The sequence below is a fragment of the Oncorhynchus nerka genome, linkage group LG20 (assembly GCF_034236695.1).
Source record: "Oncorhynchus nerka isolate Pitt River linkage group LG20, Oner_Uvic_2.0, whole genome shotgun sequence".
NCBI classification, from domain to species: Eukaryota; Metazoa; Chordata; class Actinopteri; order Salmoniformes; family Salmonidae; genus Oncorhynchus; species Oncorhynchus nerka.
The window spans coordinates 7,883,335-7,895,455 of record NC_088415.1 but is presented as its reverse complement, the minus strand read 5'-3'; the positions used below and the strand labels follow the sequence as shown (position 1 = coordinate 7,895,455).

Genomic DNA, 12,121 nt, shown 5'->3' with positions numbered 1-12,121 from the left:
ACAACACCGCTACTCCTACTGCTCTCTCTTCGTCCGCCCACGTGCTCTCGCACACCCCGAGAGCTTCTGGTCAGCGGTGTGGTGGCACCGGGATCCTCATCTCTCCCAAGTGGTCATTCTCTCTTTCTCCCCTTACCCATCTGTCTATCGCCTCCTTTGAATTCCATGCTGTCACAGTTACCAGCCCTTTCAAGCTTAACATCCTTATCATTTATCGCCCTCCAGGTTCCTCGGAGAGTTCATCAATGAGCTTGATGCCTTGATAAGCTCCTTTCCTGAGGACGGCTCACCTCTCACAGTTCTGGGCGACTTTAACCTCCCCATCTACCTTTGACTCATTCCTCTCTGCCTCCTTCTTTCCACTCCTCTCCTCTTTTGACCTCACCCTCTCACCTTCCCCCTACTCACAAGGCAGGCAATACGCTTGACCTCATCTTTACTAGATGCTGTTCCTCCACTAACCTCATTGCAACTCCTCCAAGTCTCCGACCACTACCTTGTATCCTTTTCCCTCTCGCTCTCATCCAACACTTCCCACACTGCCCCTACTCGGATGGTATGGCGCCGTCCCAACCTTCGCTCTCTCTCCCCGCTACTCTCTCCTCTTCCATCCTATCATCTCTTCCCTCTGCTCAAACCTTCTCCAACCTATCTCCTGATTCTGCCTCCTCAACCCTCCTCTCCTCCCTTTCTGCATCCTTTGACTCTCTATGTCCCCTATCCTCCAGGCCGGCTCGGTCCTCCCCTCCCGCTCCGTGGCTCGACGACTCATTGCGAGCTCACAGAACAGGGCTCCGGGCAGCCGAGCGGAAATGGAGGAAAACTCGCCTCCCTGCGGACCTGGCATCCTTTCACTCCCTCCTCTCTACATTTTCCTCCTCTGTCTCTGCTGCTAAAGCCACTTTCTACCACTCTAAATTCCAAGCATCTGCCTCTAACCCTAGGAAGCTCTTTGCCACCTTCTCCTCCCTCTTGAATCCTCCTCCCCCTCCCCCTCCTCCTCTCTGCAGATGACTTCGTCAACCATTTTGAAAAGAAGGTCGACGACATCCGATCCTCGTTTGCTAAGTCAAACGACACCGCTGGTTCTGCTCACACTGCCCTACCCTGTGCTCTGACCTCTTTCTCCCTCTCTCTCCAGATGACATCTCGCGTCTTGTGACGGCCGGCCGCCCAACAATCTGCCCGCTTGACCCTATCCCCTCCTCTCTTCTCCAGACCATCTCCGGTGACCTTCTCCTTACCTCACCTCGCTCATCAACTCATCCCTGACCGCTGGCTACGTCCCTCCCGTCTTCAAGAGAGCGAGAGTTGCACCCCTTCTGAAAAAACCTACACTCGATCCCTCCGATGTCAACAACTACAGACCAGTATCCCTTCTTTCTTTTCTCTCCAAAACTCTTGAACGTGCCGTCCTTGGCCAGCTCTCCCGCTATCTCTCTCAGAATGACCTTCTTGATCCAAATCAGTCAGGTTTCAAGACTAGTCATTCAACTGAGACTGCTCTTCTCTGTATCACGGAGGCGCTCCGCACTGCTAAAGCTAACTCTCTCCTCTGCTCTCATCCTTCTAGACCTATCGGCTGCCTTCGATACTGTGAACCATCAGATCCTCCTCTCCACCCTCTCCGAGTTGGGCATCTCCGGCGCGGCCCTTTTTGGATTGCGTCCTACCTGACAGGTCGCTCCTACCAGGTGGCGTGGCGAGAATCCGTCTCCTCACCACGTGCTCTCACCACTGGTGTCCCCCAGGGCTCTGTTCTAGGCCCTCTCCTATTCTCGCTATACACCAAGTCACTTGGCTCTGTCATAACCTCACATGGTCTCTCCTATCATTGCTATGCAGTCGACACACAATTAATCTTCTCCTTTCCCCCTTCTGACGACCAGGTGGCGAATCGCATCTCTGCATGTCTGGCAGACATATCAGTGTGGATGACGGATCATCACCTCAAGCTGAACCTCGGCAAGAGGAGCTGCTCTTCCTTTGGGGGAAGGACTGCCCGTTCCATGATCTCGCCATCACGGTTGACAAGTCCATTGTGTCCTCGTCCCAGAGCGCTAAGAACCTTGGCGTGATCCTGGACAACACCCTGTCGTTCTCAAATAACATCAAGGCGGTGGCCCGTTCCTGTAGGTCCATGCTCTACAACATCCGCAGAGTACGACCCTGCCTCACACAGGAAGCGGCGCAGGTCCTAATCCAGGCACTTGTCATCTCCCGTCTGGATTACTGCAACTCGCTGTTGGCTGGGCTCCCTGCCTGTGCCATTAAACCCCTACAACTCATCCAGAACGCCGCAGCCCGTCTGGTGTTCAACCTTCCCAAGTTCTCTCACGTCACCCCGCTCCTCCGCTCTCTCCACTGGCTTCCAGTTGAAGCTCGCATCCGCTACAAGACCATGGTGCTTGCCTACGGAGCTGTGAGGGGAACGGCACCTCAGTACCTCCAGGCTCTGATCAGGCCCTACACCCAAACAAGGGCACTGCGTTCATCCACCTCTGGCCTGCTCGCCTCCCTACCACTGAGGAAGTACAGTTCCCGCTCAGCCCAGTCAAAACTGTTCGCTGCTCTGGCCCCCCAATGGTGGAACAAACTCCCTCACGACGCCAGGACAGCGGAGTCAATCACCACCTTCCGGAGACACCTGAAACCCCACCTCTTTAAGGAATACCTAGGATAGGATAAAGTAATCCTTCTCACCCCCCTTAAAAGACCTAGATGCACTATCACGGTCAAAAGTAAAGTGGCTGTTCAACTGGATGTCATAAGGTGAAAGCACCAATTTGTAAGTCGCTCTGGATAAGAGCGTCTGCTAAATTACTTAAATGTAAATGTAAATGTAACCTCTGACATGGATTCTTAAACTATGATTTGGGACCCAAAGCAGTTATTAACATGTCATAGATGGGTCGCGAGATATGAGTAAACATTCAGAATCCTACACTGTTTCTTCATAATGTTGGTCGTTCGAGGACACTGCATTTCTCATTTGGCTCTCGAGCTTAAAAATGGTAAAAACCTCTGAAACAGCAGATGACACTAATTAACCTACGCTCTGGATAAGAGCGTCTGCTAAATGACTTAAATGTAAATGTAAATGATATGCTGGGGAACTTTGTCAAAAGGCAGAGTTGCTGAGATTCTTAGCTTTCAGAGTAAGTATTAACCTGTTCAAAAAACAACCCTTCTGAAATTACATTGCAGTGCCGTGACCCGGATTCGAACCGGGTTGCTGCGGCCACAACGCAGAGTACTAACCACTATACGATCATGGCTGGCTACAAGAGGTGGCTTTGTAAAGCCTACATAGGCTGTGAAAGTGATGTGCACAAGCTGGCTAAACACTTTTCATATTGGTCTCGATAATTAATAAAGTGAAGAAACAGTCAAGCTTTACACATTCAAAAAGTGCCCTTTTTCCGTGACATGGGAATATCTCAATTGCATCGTCCTCAAATCATCTCTAATTCTCTAATCCGATTGGTGAGAAAACCTGAGTGCCCTCCCCTCTGACCTTCTCCACCAATGTGTACAATAAAATGCTTGAAAAGGTACTGCTGAGATTTGAACTCAGGATCTCCTGTTTACTAGACAGGCACTTTAACCAACTAAGCCACAGCACCCATGAAAGAGATATATTTTGCAGATGTGAACACCAACACCTATTTTTATCAAACCAGTCTCATTAATTTAACCCACATCTCTGTCTAGCAAAATCACATCACAAAAGAGATGTATTTTACTAATATTGGTCATTCGAGGACAGTACATTTTTCATTTGGGTCTCGAGATGAATAAACTCAAGAACCTCTGACATGGATTCTTAAACTATGATTTGGGACCAAAGCAGTTATTAACATGTCATAGGTGGGTCGCGAGATATGAGTAAACATTCAGAATCATACACTATTTCTTCATAATGTTGGTCGTTCGAGGACACTGCATTTCTCATTTGGCTCTAGAGCTTAAAAATGGTAAAAACCTCTGAAACAGCAGATGACTCAGTTCGTGTAAGTAATTAACCTACGATATGCTGGGGAACTTTGTCAAAAGGCAGAGTTGCTGAGTTTCTTAGCTTTCAGAGTAAGTCTTAACCTGTTCAAAAAACAACCCTTCTGAAATTACATTGCAGTGCTGTGAACAGGATTCGAACCGGGGTTACTGCAGCCACAACGCAGAGTACTAACCACTATACGATCACGGCTTGCTACAAGAGGTTCCTTGGTAAAGCCTACATAGGCTGTGAAAGTGATGTGCACAAACTGGCGAAACAATTTTCATATTGGTCTCGATAATGAATAAAGTGAAGAAACAGTCGAGCTTTACACATTCAAAAAGTGCCCTTTTTCCGTGACATTGGAATATCTCAATTGCATCCTCCTCACATCATCTCTAATTCTCTAAACCGATTGGTGAGAAAACCTGAGTGCCCTCCCCTCTGACCTTCTCCACCAATGTGTACAATAAAATGTTTGAAAAGGTACTGCTGAGATTTGAACTCAGGATTTCCTGTTTACAAGACAGGCACTTTAACCAACTAAGCCACAGCACCCATGAAAGTATATATTTTGCAGATGTGAACACCCACACCTTTTTTTATCAAACCAGTCTCATTAATTTAACCCACATCTCTGTCTAGCAAAATCACATCACAAAAGAGATGTTTTTTACTAATACTGGTCATTCGAGGACAGTACATTTTTCATTTGGGTCTCGAGATGAATAAACTCAAGAACCTTCTTCAACTTCCGGGTTGGAGCGAGCCGGTCGCATCCGCGCTTCGGTCTGCAGGTTGTATAACTTTTTCATTACATTTCATTACATTTCATTATAGTACAACGGTCTGATTTGTCTAATCTTAGCAATTTCTTCTTAGCTAGCTACATAGTCGTCGTTGTATCAAAGATAATTGCGTAATTATCGTATTTCGTCGTCTCCTATCTGCCCAACACGTTCACCGTCTACCGTAGCACTGTAGTAACTATCACACTCAACTGAACGACTTGATTAGTGTAGTGTTAGCTAGCTACATAGTTGTCTTTGCTGTCTTCGTATCCAAGATAATTGTGTAGTTAGAGTGTGTAGTCTTAGAGTGATTATCTTAATTTACCGAGGTTAGCTAGCCAGCTATTTTGTCGTCCTTAACGTAGGAGACACTCCTAGCTAGCCAATAGCCAGCCAACGTCTACTGAATAGAACTTTCGCATTCCGGTCGCATTCCGCTTCGCTCCACAGGTAGTATCATATTTTCATTTCATTTCATTACAGTCCCAACGGTGTGATTTGTTTGATCGTAGCTAGCTACATAGCTAGCTACATAGCCGTCTTTGTTTCAAAGATAATTGTGTAGTCTAGAGCGATTTTCTAGGTTAGCTAGCCAGCTATTGTCGTTCTCCTAACGCAACGTAACGTAACCAACACTGCTAGCTAGCCAGCTTGCCCCGAAAAGCAGCATTGTAGAAACTTCACACTCAACGGAACGACTTGATTAGGTAGTGTCAACAACGCAGCTAGCCTACCTCAGCAGTACTGTATCATTTTAATCATTTTAGTCAATTAGATTCTTGCTACGTAAGCTTAACTTTCTGAACATTCGAGACGTGTAGTCCACTTGCCATTCCAATCTCCTCTGCATTAGCGTAGCCTCTTCTCTAGCCTGTCAACTATGTGTCTGTCTATCCCTGTTCTCTCCTCTCTGCACAGACCATACAAACGCTCCACACCGCATGGCCGCGGCCACCCTAATCTGGTGGTCCCAGCGCGCACGACCCACGTGGAGTTCCAGGTCTCCGGTAGCCTCTGGAACTGCCGATCTGCGGCCAACAAGGCAGAGTTCATCTCAGCCTATGCCTCCCTCCAGTCCCTCGACTTCTTGGCTCTGACGGAAACATGGATCACCACAGACAACACCGCTACTCCTACTGCTCTCTCTTCGTCCGCCCACGTGCTCTCGCACACCCCGAGAGCTTCTGGTCAGCGGTGTGGTGGCACCGGGATCCTCATCTCTCCCAAGTGGTCATTCTCTCTTTCTCCCCTTACCCATCTGTCTATCGCCTCCTTTGAATTCCATGCTGTCACAGTTACCAGCCCTTTCAAGCTTAACATCCTTATCATTTATCGCCCTCCAGGTTCCCTCGGAGAGTTCATCAATGAGCTTGATGCCTTGATAAGCTCCTTTCCTGAGGACGGCTCACCTCTCACAGTTCTGGGCGACTTTAACCTCCCCACGTCTACCTTTGACTCATTCCTCTCTGCCTCCTTCTTTCCACTCCTCTCCTCTTTTGACCTCACCCTCTCACCTTCCCCCCCTACTCACAAGGCAGGCAATACGCTTGACCTCATCTTTACTAGATGCTGTTCCTCCACTAACCTCATTGCAACTCCCCTCCAAGTCTCCGACCACTACCTTGTATCCTTTTCCCTCTCGCTCTCATCCAACACTTCCCACACTGCCCCTACTCGGATGGTATCGCGCCGTCCCAACCTTCGCTCTCTCTCCCCGCTACTCTCTCCTCTTCCATCCTATCATCTCTTCCCTCTGCTCAAACCTTCTCCAACCTATCTCCTGATTCTGCCTCCTCAACCCTCCTCTCCTCCCTTTCTGCATCCTTTGACTCTCTATGTCCCCTATCCTCCAGGCCGGCTCGGTCCTCCCCTCCCGCTCCGTGGCTCGACGACTCATTGCGAGCTCACAGAACAGGGCTCCGGGCAGCCGAGCGGAAATGGAGGAAAACTCGCCTCCCTGCGGACCTGGCATCCTTTCACTCCCTCCTCTCTACATTTTCCTCCTCTGTCTCTGCTGCTAAAGCCACTTTCTACCACTCTAAATTCCAAGCATCTGCCTCTAACCCTAGGAAGCTCTTTGCCACCTTCTCCTCCCTCTTGAATCCTCCTCCCCTCCCCCTCCTCCCTCTCTGCAGATGACTTCGTCAACCATTTTGAAAAGAAGGTCGACGACATCCGATCCTCGTTTGCTAAGTCAAACGACACCGCTGGTTCTGCTCACACTGCCCTACCCTGTGCTCTGACCTCTTTCTCCCTCTCTCTCCAGATGACATCTCGCGTCTTGTGACGGCCGGCCGCCCAACAATCTGCCCGCTTGACCCTATCCCCTCCTCTCTTCTCCAGACCATCTCCGGTGACCTTCTCCCTTACCTCACCTCGCTCATCAACTCATCCCTGACCGCTGGCTACGTCCCTCCCGTCTTCAAGAGAGCGAGAGTTGCACCCCTTCTGAAAAAAAAACCTACACTCGATCCCTCCGATGTCAACAACTACAGACCAGTATCCCTTCTTTCTTTTCTCTCCAAAACTCTTGAACGTGCCGTCCTTGGCCAGCTCTCCCGCTATCTCTCTCAGAATGACCTTCTTGATCCAAATCAGTCAGGTTTCAAGACTAGTCATTCAACTGAGACTGCTCTTCTCTGTATCACGGAGGCGCTCCGCACTGCTAAAGCTAACTCTCTCTCCTCTGCTCTCATCCTTCTAGACCTATCGGCTGCCTTCGATACTGTGAACCATCAGATCCTCCTCTCCACCCTCTCCGAGTTGGGCATCTCCGGCGCGGCCCACGCTTGGATTGCGTCCTACCTGACAGGTCGCTCCTACCAGGTGGCGTGGCGAGAATCCGTCTCCTCACCACGTGCTCTCACCACTGGTGTCCCCCAGGGCTCTGTTCTAGGCCCTCTCCTATTCTCGCTATACACCAAGTCACTTGGCTCTGTCATAACCTCACATGGTCTCTCCTATCATTGCTATGCAGACGACACACAATTAATCTTCTCCTTTCCCCCTTCTGACGACCAGGTGGCGAATCGCATCTCTGCATGTCTGGCAGACATATCAGTGTGGATGACGGATCATCACCTCAAGCTGAACCTCGGCAAGACGGAGCTGCTCTTCCTCCCGGGGAAGGACTGCCCGTTCCATGATCTCGCCATCACGGTTGACAAGTCCATTGTGTCCTCGTCCCAGAGCGCTAAGAACCTTGGCGTGATCCTGGACAACACCCTGTCGTTCTCAAATAACATCAAGGCGGTGGCCCGTTCCTGTAGGTCCATGCTCTACAACATCCGCAGAGTACGACCCTGCCTCACACAGGAAGCGGCGCAGGTCCTAATCCAGGCACTTGTCATCTCCCGTCTGGATTACTGCAACTCGCTGTTGGCTGGGCTCCCTGCCTGTGCCATTAAACCCCTACAACTCATCCAGAACGCCGCAGCCCGTCTGGTGTTCAACCTTCCCAAGTTCTCTCACGTCACCCCGCTCCTCCGCTCTCTCCACTGGCTTCCAGTTGAAGCTCGCATCCGCTACAAGACCATGGTGCTTGCCTACGGAGCTGTGAGGGGAACGGCACCTCAGTACCTCCAGGCTCTGATCAGGCCCTACACCCAAACAAGGGCACTGCGTTCATCCACCTCTGGCCTGCTCGCCTCCCTACCACTGAGGAAGTACAGTTCCCGCTCAGCCCAGTCAAAACTGTTCGCTGCTCTGGCCCCCCAATGGTGGAACAAACTCCCTCACGACGCCAGGACAGCGGAGTCAATCACCACCTTCCGGAGACACCTGAAACCCCACCTCTTTAAGGAATACCTAGGATAGGATAAAGTAATCCTTCTCACCCCCCTTAAAAGACCTAGATGCACTATTGTAAAGTGGCTGTTCCACTGGATGTCATAAGGTGAAAGCACCAATTTGTAAGTCGCTCTGGATAAGAGCGTCTGCTAAATTACTTAAATGTAAATGTAAATGTAACCTCTGACATGGATTCTTAAACTATGATTTGGGACCCAAAGCAGTTATTAACATGTCATAGATGGGTCGCGAGATATGAGTAAACATTCAGAATCCTACACTGTTTCTTCATAATGTTGGTCGTTCGAGGACACTGCATTTCTCATTTGGCTCTCGAGCTTAAAAATGGTAAAAACCTCTGAAACAGCAGATGACAGTTCGTGTAAGTAATTAACCTACGCTCTGGATAAGAGCGTCTGCTAAATGACTTAAATGTAAATGTAAATGATATGCTGGGGAACTTTGTCAAAAGGCAGAGTTGCTGAGATTCTTAGCTTTCAGAGTAAGTATTAACCTGTTCAAAAAACAACCCTTCTGAAATTACATTGCAGTGCCGTGACCCGGATTCGAACCGGGGTTGCTGCGGCCACAACGCAGAGTACTAACCACTATACGATCATGGCTGGCTATAAGAGGTGGCTTAGTAAAGCCTACATACGCTGTGAAAGTGATGTGCACAAGCTGGCTAAACACTTTTCATATTGGTCTCGATAATTAATAAAGTGAAGAAACAGTCAAGCTTTACACATTCAAAAAGTGCCCTTTTTCCGTGACATGGGAATATCTCAATTGCATCGTCCTCAAATCATCTCTAATTCTCTAATCCGATTGGTGAGAAAACCTGAGTGCCCTCCCCTCTGACCTTCTCCACCAATGTGTACAATAAAATGCTTGAAAAGGTACTGCTGAGATTTGAACTCAGGATCTCCTGTTTACTAGACAGGCACTTTAACCAACTAAGCCACAGAACCCATGAAAGCGATATATTTTGCAGATGTGAACACCAACACCTATTTTTATCAAACCAGTCTCATTAATTTAACCCACGTCTCTGTCTTGCAAAATCACATCACAAAAGAGATGTATTTTACTAATATTGGTCTTTCGAGGACAGTACATTTTTCATTTGGTTCTCACCTATTTTTATCAAACCAGTCTCATTAATTTAACCCACATCTCTGTCTAGCAAAATCACATCACAAAAGAGATGTCTTTTACTAATATTGGTCATTCCAGGACAGTACATTTTTCATTTCGGTCTCGAGATTAATAAACTCAAGAACCTCTGATATGGATTCTTAAACTATGATTTGGGACCCAAAGCAGTTATTAACATGTCATAGGTGGGTCGCGAGATATGAGTAAATATTCAGAATCATACACTATTTCTTCATAATGTTGGTCGTTCGAGGACACTGCATTTCTCATTTGGCTCTAGAGCTTAAAAATGGTAAAAACCTCTGAAACAGCAGATGACTCAGTTTGTGTAAGTAATTAACCTACGATATGCTGGGGAACTTTGTCAAAAGGCAGAGTTGCTGAGTTTCTTAGCTTTCAGAGTAAGTCTTAACCTGTTCAAAAAACAACCCTTCTGAAATTACATTGCAGTGCTGTGAACAGGATTCGAACCGGGGTTACTGCAGCCACAACGCAGAGTACTAACCACTATACGATCATGGCTGGCTACAAGATGTGGCATTATAAAGCCAACATAGGCTGTGAAAGTGATGTGCACAAGCTGGCTAAACACTTTTCATATTGGTCTCGATAATGAATAAAGTGAAGAAACAGTCGAGCTTTACACATTCAAAAAGTGCCCTTTTTCCGTGACATTGGAATATCTCAATTGCATCGTCCTCACATCATCTCTAATTCTCTAAACCGATTGGTGAGAAAACCTGAGTGCCCTCCCCTCTGACCTTCTCCACCAATGTGTACAATAAAATGCTTGAAAAGGTACTGCTGAGATTTGAACTCCGGATCTCCTGTTTACTAGACAGGGACTTTAAACCAAATAAGCCACAGCACCCTTGAAAGAGATATATTTTGCAGATGTGAACACCAACACCTATTTTTATCAAACCAGTCTCATTCATTTAACCCACATCTCTGTCTAGCAAAATCACATCACAAAAGAGATGTATTTTACTAATATTGGTCATTCGAGGACAGTACATTTTTCATTTGGGTCTCGAGATGAATAAACTCAAGAACCTCTGACATGGATTCTTAAACTATGATTTGGGACCCAAAGCAGTTATTAACATGTCATAGGTGGGTCGCGAGATATGAGTAAACATTCAGAATCATACACTATTTCTTCATAATGTTGGTCGTTCGAGGACACTGCATTTCTCATTTGGCTCTAGAGCTTAAAAATGGTAAAAACCTCTGAAACAGCAGATGACTCAGTTTGTGTAAGTAATTAACCTACGATATGCTGGGGAACTTTGTCAAAAGGCAGAATTGCTAAGCTTTCAGAGGAAGTCTTAAACTGTTCAGAAAACAAGCCTTCTGAAATTTCATTGCAGTGCCGTGACTCGGATTCGAACCGGGGTTGCTCCGGCCACAACGCAGAGTACTAACCACTATACGATCACGGCTGGCAACAAGAGGTGTATTTGTAAAGCTTACATACGCTGTGAAAGTGATGTGCAGAAGCTGGCTAAACACTTTTCATATTGTTCTCGAAAATGAATAAAGTGAAGAAACAGTGGAGCTTTACACATTCAAAAAGTGCCCTTATTCCATGACATTGGAATATCTCAAATGCATCCTACTCACATCATCTCTAATTCTCTAAACCGATTGGTGAGAAAACCTGAGTGCCCTCTCCTCTGACCTTCTCCACCAATGTGTACAATAAAACGCTTGAAGAGGTACTGCTGAGATTTGAACTCAGGATCTCCTGTTTACTAAACAGGCACTTTAACCAACTAAGCCACAGCACCCATGAAAGATATATATTTTGCAGATGTGAAGAACCAACACCTATTTCAATCAAACCAATATCATTAATTTAACCCACATCTCTGTCTAGCAAAATCACGTCACAAAAGAGATGTATTTTACTATTATTGGTCAATCGAGGACAGTACATTATTCATTTGGGTCTCGAGATGAATAAACTCAAGAACCTCTGACATGGATTCTTAAACTATGATTTGGGACCCAAAGCAGTTATTAACATGTCATAGGTGGGTCGCGAGATATGAGTAAATATTCAGAATCATACACTATTTCTTCATAATGTTGGTCGTTCGAGGACACTGCATTTCTCATTTGGCTCTCGAGCTTAAAAATGGTAAAAACCTCTGAAACAGCAGATGAATCAGTTCGTGTAAGTAATTAACCTACGATATGCTGGGGAACTTTGTCAAAAGGCAGAGTTGCTGAGTTTCTTAGCTTTCAGAGTAAGTTTAAATCTGTTCAAAAAATAACCCTTCTGAAATTACATTGCAGTGCCGTGACCCAGATTCGAACCGGGGTTACTGCAGCCACAACGCAGAGTACTAACCACAATACGATCATGGCTGGCTACAAG

The 12,121-nt window shown here is 47.0% G+C and overlaps 5 non-coding genes across 5 annotated transcripts; all 5 read right to left on the bottom strand.

The window, feature by feature from the left end:
• Window positions 1-3,552: 3,552 nt before the first annotated feature.
• On the bottom strand, window positions 3,553-3,626 carry trnat-agu (transfer RNA threonine (anticodon AGU)). Its single transcript has one exon. It is a non-coding gene; the product is annotated as a tRNA-Thr (tRNA).
• Window positions 3,627-4,481: 855 nt separating this feature from the next.
• On the bottom strand, window positions 4,482-4,555 carry trnat-ugu (transfer RNA threonine (anticodon UGU)). Its single transcript has one exon. It is a non-coding gene; the product is annotated as a tRNA-Thr (tRNA).
• Window positions 4,556-9,128: 4,573 nt separating this feature from the next.
• On the bottom strand, window positions 9,129-9,200 carry trnah-gug (transfer RNA histidin (anticodon GUG)). The gene has a single exon. It is a non-coding gene; the product is annotated as a tRNA-His (tRNA).
• A 274-nt stretch (window positions 9,201-9,474) lies between these two features.
• trnat-agu (transfer RNA threonine (anticodon AGU)) lies at window positions 9,475-9,548 on the bottom strand. The gene has a single exon. It is a non-coding gene; the product is annotated as a tRNA-Thr (tRNA).
• A 1,906-nt stretch (window positions 9,549-11,454) lies between these two features.
• On the bottom strand, window positions 11,455-11,528 carry trnat-agu (transfer RNA threonine (anticodon AGU)). The gene has a single exon. It is a non-coding gene; the product is annotated as a tRNA-Thr (tRNA).
• Window positions 11,529-12,121: the final 593 nt, after the last annotated feature.